Source organism: Hippopotamus amphibius, chromosome 11 (assembly GCF_030028045.1).
Source record: "Hippopotamus amphibius kiboko isolate mHipAmp2 chromosome 11, mHipAmp2.hap2, whole genome shotgun sequence".
NCBI classification, from domain to species: Eukaryota; Metazoa; Chordata; class Mammalia; order Artiodactyla; family Hippopotamidae; genus Hippopotamus; species Hippopotamus amphibius.
This window is the reverse complement of record NC_080196.1, coordinates 102,956,755-102,966,198: the sequence shown is the minus strand read 5'-3', so window position 1 is coordinate 102,966,198 and position 9,444 is coordinate 102,956,755.

Here is a 9,444-nt window from a genome sequence, read left to right as displayed (position 1 = left end):
ATGGAAGCATGACATACTATAAGCTATTTGAAGTCACTAATCCTTTATAGAATTGACACTCCCTTAATCTCCCTATCACACACATGATTATGGATACTGGAAAAACCAGATTCATTGCCAAGGCTAGACTTAGGAAATAAAGAAACATGCATGCTTTTCTGCATGCCCTCTTATTCAAATGCCCCACAAATTCCCCTTCTGTTTTGACCCCCTCACCACTAACAAAAGATGTTCTTACCAAAAAGCAAGCAGTGATATTTGTCACTATTTCTTAATCTGAATCCGTTTCTCAGCATCACATTCCCAGAGAAACTTGTCCTTGGTCATCCCTCTAATTTTGAAGAAAAAAATTTGTCCCTCCTTTAAGGTTTTCAACATCAGAAGTAATTGGTAGAGGTTTTGACGATACGGCTCATTATATTCTAATGTGATGACTGGTGAAACAGTCTCAAAGCTGTGGAAAAAGATGAGGCTTGAAAACACAAATTTAATGCTCACCCCCTCATCTCCTCCCCAATGTAACCTTAATAGAAATGACATTTTCAAAATTTAATTTATACATGGAATATTATTACACTCCTATAAGATCTTTTCCATGCTGTTTTTTAAATCTTCTTTGCATTCAACACATTATAAGAAACCTGGGACTTCCCAGGTGGTGCAGTAGTTAAGAATGCACCTCCAAATGCAGGGGACATGGGTTCGATCCCTGGGCCGGGAAGATCCCACATGCCATCGAGCAACTGAGCCCATGTGCCATCACTGATCACTGCAGCACTGATGACAAGGAAGAGAGTTATGTAAGTACTTGAAACCTTAAGGAAAGATAGCCAGAGTTTACTTGCAAATCACCGTCATAAAGAGCAATGACCTTGAGGGAGTAAGTGATGGAGACACTGTCCTCTCCACCTGACCAGGAAAGTAGAGGATGAAAGTGGAGGGAAGATGACAGGCAGCAAGACCAACCAAGAATGACTTTATATGAATTCTCTTTTGCTGCTGCAGACTGGTGGAATTCAAGGGCAGAGTGACAGTGCAACCTGTAAACTCAGCCCCCCAAAGGGGGTTTCCTAAGATAACAAGTCTTTAGAGTGAGTAGTTGCCCGACAAAAGATAGTCTTGAAAACCAGGGGTTACTAGGAGTTATACCGAAAAATACATCATTAGCAAAGTTTTGGAAGAATGAATTCCCAAGATGGCCCTGTTATTAATTGGTGAATAAAACAGTGTTTTTCTAGCCAAAAAGGGTTAGATGCCTGGCCAAATAGGATCCTGCATCTGCCTCAAGGCTTTGAAAAACAACCACCACCAGAAGACAAAGGCAAAAGAAATAAATCAAAAAAGAGAAGTGACTACACAGAAATGAGTTCTCTCTACCACGACTTGTCCATGACTCTGAATCTCATCTTGTTCCCAGGCATTTGCATTGCTGAATTAGCAAATCTTAAGCATTGATGACATTTATAAAGGGGTTCAAAAATCAAAGTATGTGCAAGACCTCCTCATAAAATATTAAAGAATATAATTGAGAGAAATGAAAGAAACAAACAGTAGGATTTATCATGCATAGGGATTGGAAAACTAAATATTGCAAATTTTTCATTGTTTTTTTTCTATCCTAATCAAAGCCCAGCATTTTGATATGTGTATGTATTTGCAAATTGACACGTTGATTCTAAAATTTATATAAAAATAAAGAGGACCAAGAAGACAATCTTGAAGCATTAAAAAAAAAAAAGCTGGAGCTTTACATTAGCAGATGCCAAATTATAAATCTACAGTAATTAAGAGAGTGTAAGGATATACAAACAGACTGATAGAACAGAACAGAGAAGCCAGAAACAGATCAATCAATATGGTCTTCACTGAAAACAAAGCCATCATTAAGTGGGTGACAAAGAAGGAGGGAGTCTTTTCAATAAATGGTTCTGGGCCAACTGGGTATCCATAACTTTTTAATGAAGCTTAACCCATATTTCACAGGATTCACAAAAATAATTCCAAGTGAGTGATAGGACTTAAGGCAAAAGATTAAACACTAAAACTTCCAGAAGATAAAAAAAGTATACTGTCTTCATTAACTTGGTTTAGACAAAAATTTCTTGAACAGGTTACAAAAAGCCTTAGCTATAAAGGAAATGATTGACAAATAGACTTCATTAAAATTGAGAACTTCTGATCACCAAAAAGACACCTTGAAGAGAACGAACAGACAAGCCATAGAATGGTAGAAGGTATTTGCAATAAATGTTTCTGACAAAGAGATGTTATCCAGAATATTTAAAGTTCTACAAGTCAGTAATACAAAGACAACCCAACAGAAAACTGTGCAAAAGATTTGAACCAGTACTTCACAAAAGAGGCAATCCAAATGTTCAAAAAGTGTATGAAAAGTATCTCAACACTATTTGTCACCAGAGAAATGCATATTGAAACCACAGTAAGATTCCGCTACCCACCCACTAGAAAGCCTATTGTGGACAGGAAGGATAATAACAACAATTGCAGGGGAGATGGAGCAACTGGAATGCTCATTCATTGCTGGGGTGAGTAGAAACTGGAAAAACTACTTTGGAATGCTCTTTAATGGTATCTCCTAAAACTGATCTTAAGTCTATGCTGTAATTCAGCTGTTTCTGTCCTATATGCATGTGATATATTTTTGTACCAAATTAACCACATATTCTGTTTCTCTCATTATTTGTACCCTGCATATTTAGTGTCAAACTCTGGAAATTCAAAGACCCTAGTCTCTTTCAAATTCGGGTATGTGCAAGCAAAAGCTTGATTTTCAAGCCTATTGTCACCACTGTGAGTCTAGAAGATATATTGAGAAACTTCAGCAATGGCTTTGTCCCACATGGTACAACCTTTCCTTTTGAAGGCAGGTTCATCAAAAGCCTAAAAGGTGGCTATGAGGAACCAAGGAAGAAAATAACCCCTACACATTATCTCAAAATACTACCTGCTACATTCAAAATGTAAAAAGTAAACCAACCGAAAGCCATAAAATAATTAGGAATTATTTGTATAAATCCTGTTGCATCCTGCAAATGATGACTGTACTGCTCCTGAGAATTGTTTTGTAGAAAATGCTTATTGATACAGAAATATATCCAAAATATATGAAGTACAAAAATCAAGTTTAACATGATATATGAGATATGATACTTTTTAAAATGAAATTTAAATATGTGGGTATTAGAGTCTGGAAGGATACTGGCATAATTTTAACAAGCGTTAGAGTTAAGGGAAGAATTATTAATGAGTTTTTCCATTATGATCACCCATCATTTCTATTGTTTATACCACCGGGTAAATTTTTGTAAATACAGTGTCTCTTTATATTTTCAATGGATTTAAAAGAGTCGATCATATTAAATTAATGATTATCAACATTTACTTCCAATAGATTTTTCAGAAGATGGCCTCTCACTTTAGCATATTCAAACTGTGGTTCAGAGAGGTCTAGCTGGGGAATATTATTATACTTCAGTAAAAAATCCTTAATTCAAAACCCATCAACAGGTAGTAGACGTACAGTACATACACATTCTATTTTCTCTTATGCCCACTCCAGTAGAGGAACTGTGGGTCATATAAAAATGAAAAATGAGGCCAGAAACCTAGCAATTTGGCCAAATGCATCATAGAGGGTAATATTAGAGCAAAAACAAATGCTAAAGTTTGAGGACAAAAGCTTGAGGAGGTACAGGATTTGCCTAGTCTCAAAAAGAATCTCCTTAAAGGTACTTAGTAACTACTAAGGAATGAAAAATTAACTCGACAGTGGAGAAAGCTAACAGTCATCAAATTATCCAAGTGATCAAGGTAAACATCAATGGCAATAAGACGTGTCAAGGTGATGAACGCCCTGACATGGTGCACTGAGGACGCATCATTCTTCTGGTTTTCTTGATCAAAATGCATAATCTCACTCCAATTAGGAGAATACACCAAATTAACAGACATTCTACAAAATAACGCATCAGTACTCTTCAAAATATCAAGGTCATGAAATTTTATAGACTGAAGGCGACTAAGAAGAAATGATATCTAAATACAACGTGAGACCCTGGGTATAATCCCAGAAGAGAAAGAGGACACTTCGGTAAAATGGGTAAAATTCAAATCAACTTTGAAGTGTAGTAACTAAGGCTGTCCCAATGTTAATCTTTTATTCTTGATATCTATGCTATGGTTTGGTAAGATGCTAAGATCATGGGAAATGGAGTGAGTGATATAAGAGAAATCTGTACGTTGGCAACTTTCCTGTAAGGCAAAAATTCATTCAGAATAAAAGAGATTTCTTTAAAAAAAGTGTAAAACATGAAAAAAAGAAAAGAAAATCTCATACTTCTTGAGTCCCTGCTATAAGCCAGATTCTAAAAGTAGTCTTGAATGAGGTGGCCAAATTCCATGTTTACATTCTTTTGGCAGATGCTGTGTACATTGAGCAAATAAAGAGGAAAAATGGAGCTATTAAATACAAACTGAAAAAAACTTAATGAGTAGAAATTTAATAATTTTTATAATGCCTGATTGAAAGAGCCCATAAACTGTTTTACCAGTAGAATTCAAGATTTAACATTAAACACAGTACATCTACCGCACCCTCCCCTCCCTCCTGCAACCAGGCTTGCCATCTAGTGGTGAGACGGGGACCTGTGGAAATATACCTCTAGCCTCGAAGTTTGTGTCAGTTTGCTCAAAATGTTTAAGGTTTATAGCATTTTAAGAGGATCTGTGTCAGAAGCAGTGTCAGAACCCAGGTTTCCAAATTGCCAATCTAACCCCTCCTGCAACATCCACAAGTGTGCAGCGTAGCATCACAGCAACAGTGCAGAGGATGGAAGGTGGACGCTGCTTGAGCTCAAATCTTGGCTCTACAATTAACAACCTTAGCAAGTTACCGACATTCTCCAAGTCTTGGTCCAAATGACCCAGTAACCTGGCATCACGTAGAGTTGTGGGGATAAAATTGGCTTTAAAAAAGTACTTAAAACTGTGCCTGGCAGGTAGTAATGCCTCACGAAATCTTAGCCCTCCTTGCTGTCGACGTTGTGGTCTCCCACAAGCATAGATTAGGCTTATATGCATCTCCTATTATTGGCTCCCCAACCAGGAGGAGCCCGATACACATTAATTGACAAGGAGATTGTAACTTTAGTGTAAAAGTTGAATAAAACTTAGCTGCATAAGTTTGCCACTGGTTATATTATTTAACGTTATGAAGCTTTGTTTTGGAGGCGCCAGAAGACTCTTGACCCTCCCTGACCATTTTGCTTAACAAATCAGCAGCCACTAAACCACTCAGCTTTCTGTTACCAACAGCTTGTGCTCAGTTAGGCTGGAATCCCTGCCACTTGTGAGCGTCCTTGCAGTGGGTCGGCTGACCTCAGTGGCCACTGACTCTCCTAAGCAGTAGCTTAGATCTTCCAGTTCAACACAAGGTGTATCTTGAACCATCTGATATATGTGGGAGGATAAGGCTCTTTCATCTCCTTTTTCAGAAGAGAGCGTGGATGTAGAAATAAAACATTCTTCTACACTGCAGCCTAGGGCTGTCTTAACTTTATTATAGAACAATCCTATTAGAATAGTCAGCTCATCCCTGCCATGGATCAAATTCACTGCATTAACCCCCAACCAGCATATGGTACTCAGACCAATGCTCTTCATTTTCCAACTCTAGAACATTGCAGCCACTCAAAACATCAAAGTATTTAAGGAATGAATTCTTTCATTCATTCAACTGATATTTACTGAGCCTCTACTATGCTCCAGGCATTGTTAATGCTGGAACAACACAAAAAGATTTAGGAAAAAAATCTAGCCATCATGAAGCTTACATACTATGGGGGAGGTGTTGTCAACAAACAAAATAAAATACAATAGATAATGATATATAAAGATATAATGATTTATAATGATATAATGATGTATAAAAAATAAAATATGTAATGATAGTGATAAGTGCTAATGAGAAAAGTTGAACAGTGAAGAGGGATAGAGAGCATGTATTGAGGTTGCAATTTAGATAAAAGCTTGGGAGCTGAGATCTGTAAGTGAAAGGAGCATGGCTGGGTCCCAGGTGGACCCCTGTGGTCAGGCAGGAATTCTGGTAGTTTGCACATGTGTGAAGAAGTGGTGAGAGAGCCCACTGCAGCCTGTCTGCATGAGGAACCAAGGAACATCCTGGAAAGAACTGGTGCCCAGGGGTCCATGACCCATGGACAGTGGCTCAGGCGCGGAAACACAGGGCAACCGTGTAAGCAGCCCAGCTGTGTGCTCAAGGCACATTTCTCCCACACTCAATCCTGAGTCCCAGGGAGAGAAGGCTTCATGGGACAGTTCAAATAGTCTCTGCACCATCTCTGAACTAGACTGGGAGACCAAGGCGCCCCTGCTTGGGGACAGCAGAGAGGTAGCAAGAGTTTTGCCTCCCCAGCTTCCCCTGAGAGCACTGAAATGCCACCCACACCCAATCTTTGGGCCCTTTGGGCAGGAGCAGCAGCTCCAGGAACTCAGGGAGACTTGACCCAACACAGTTCTGGATGTAGCACCAACAGAGGGTGGCACTTTCATGGACCTTTTGGTGAAGTCTCAGCTTCTCTGCGACACCAGAGAGAAATGTGTCGATTCCACACTGAGCCAATTAGGAGGAAGGAAAGAGTGGGGAATCCCAGAGGTGGATTTGGGGGAACCAGAGAAGTGAGGACTGAGATTCTAAAAGGCCCACATTAACCATGAGATCAAATCCAGAAGGAGACGGTTAGTTCCATGTAGTCTGGGAAACACAGGCTACACAAGGACATACAACGATTTAATTAACTGAAAGCAGTATTTTAAAAAATAAATCTGTCGATTGTATACAGAACCTGAAAACTTTGCCCAATCCCAGTCTATTAATTCTTAACAAAGGGTCTTTTCAACATTGATGGTCAAAGTGTTTGGGGACCAGACTGGGGAACTCTTGGCATCACATCAGAGCTGTTTTTGGTGACTCTGACTCACTACCACATTGCTAGACAATTCCATCACCCATTAGGATCCTAATGATGCCTTTCCCTGTCACACCTAATTTGTCAGAGATGCTGTCTACATAGGACCAAAATAAACCATGAACAGACATTTTATCCCCACCCCTAAAGCGTTCTAGTCCTGCCAACACGATTATTAACACGGAAAATGCTCCTTTGTGATTTATTTCACATGACTTGTGACACATCTTTCCCATCATAAAGATGGCTACTTAGAAGCCCACGTGACCTTTCTAGAATGCAGAGCAGATCAAGTCAGCATCCTCAGAAGAGAGCCCTCACTCCCTGAAATGGCTGACAGGGCTCACCACTGAGAGGACCCACCCAGCACTCCATCCTCATGGCTTGTCCTTGCCCATAACAATCTCACCACACCCATCACCCAATTGTCATCACTATTCTAAAGTCTGTCTCCTTGGCTAAAGTATAGGCTTATGAGGACAAAGGCTGAGGCTTTTCTTTATTCACTGTGTACCTCTGTGGCTTAACATGGTGCTGGGAACCTAGTAGGTGCCCAAGAAATATTTCTTCAAGAAATGAATCAGGGTATCAACGAATAATGAAATGACAAGAATCTTTTAAAGTCATTCACTCTGGGCAGCAGATTTGGTGTTGGCTGGAGGTATATGTGCCTTTTGGGGTCTCGTGGAGGCTGAGCTGGGGGTCTCATTGAGCTCTGCTTTCACTATTGATATAAAGAAAAAACAAGTTCCCCCCAGTGCAAAGATATAAAAGGAGAAGCTTCTCACAGAAAGGTCCCAGAGAAAGAGGACAGATGGTGCTCTCAGGAAGAGAATTAAAGGACCACGGAGACACTAGAGTGAAAATCAGGGGCTGACAGAGAGTATCAGGGGGTTATTGTTACCAGGAGAACTGGGGCCTCCAATGAGCAGCCTTTTCCTTCTGCCTTTGGTAACTAATCATCAGTTGATAGGATGACTCAGACCATGGCATAATATCCAATAGTATTAACGTAGAGAAATCATATAACTTATCATTGACCCCAGAACACTGTTGAGAGTGAAATGGGAAGCTATTGCTTACTGCATGAGCACAGCAGAAGTAAGCCAGGCCTGAGCCAGTCACACCAAGATCAGGGTCACCCCATCACCAGACACCTCAAGGGATAGCATGCGGAGAAGGAGCTAGATTCCTCAGATGTGGGAATCTGAGGAGGGGATTTTTCTCCCAAAGGTACTCTTCAGTAAGTCTTAGTTTCTGCCATTCCATTCTGCTGCTGAAATTTTCTGAGAAAAAAGTGACAGATCTAAAAGTAAAGAGAAAAGATTGAATTTATAAGTAAAAACACAAACGAATCTCTCACTGTACCGCTGGCCCAAATGGTGTTTTTATTTTTTTTCACTTTGTCTTTTAAATATGCGGCAATTACCCTGGAAGAGCCACCCTGAGCAGAGAGACCCTGTAGAAGTTGACCTGCTATGCCCTACTGATGCACTATGACTCAGAACCTGGAGTGATGCCATTCTCTGCCCATGGCGGGTACCAGGCTTCCCTGGGCCATGAGGTGTGGATGTGAACGCTGTTAGGAAAGCAGCAGTTTTGTCTGAGTCACTGTGACATCGTGTGTCCCAAAAACCAGGCTGGAGGCTCAGTGCTCTAGCAACAAGAGGGGGGAAAAGACCACTGATAAACTCGGAAGAACTTTTAAGTATCAGAAGGAATAAAAACAATAGAAATGAAAACAAAGTACTATCAGAGAACACCTGAGAAAAAAGTAGAGACTTTTTTGGTTTTTTGAGATCCAGGTAAAGCATATCTTCCTTCTCACTTTCTCCCCTACTTCCTTTTTTCTCTTTTCTTAAAAAACTCATGAGCTCTTTGAAAGAGTGAAAATAGCTATGTTCTCCCTACGCAGCACTAGGGGCCCTAAGAGCTCCTGGTTTCACACTACAAAGGTTAAGCAGCTCCCTGCCCACTTTCACTCCCAGAGGCTGGTTTGGTGACTGTCTCTCCAAGTCCTGTATCTTTGCCCAGCACCCATTGGTGCTTTTGAAGTCCCCTCTGTAATGATGACCATCAACTCAGTTCCCATCCTTCCAGGGGGCTTTGGGGCTCTGGAATGGAGGCTGTGACTGGACACTCACTCTGAGTCTGTGTAACGATTGGAGGCCCTGCATCTCGGCCACGGTTACCCATGCAGCGCCTGGTTTATGCACTGCCTCTGAGCTCCTGCACAAAACATGCCAGGTGCCTTGGAGAAGGACCCAGCATCCACCGGGCAGACTTCATTCATTGTCTTTTGGGATGTTTAAAGTGAAAAGTAGATGCCAAGAAACAACTCTTTTTTTACATATATACCCATCATTATTGCTCCATGACTCTCATTGTACCACAATTAAACCTGTTGGATTATCCTGTGAACTAGGCCAAGGTGGCTTCT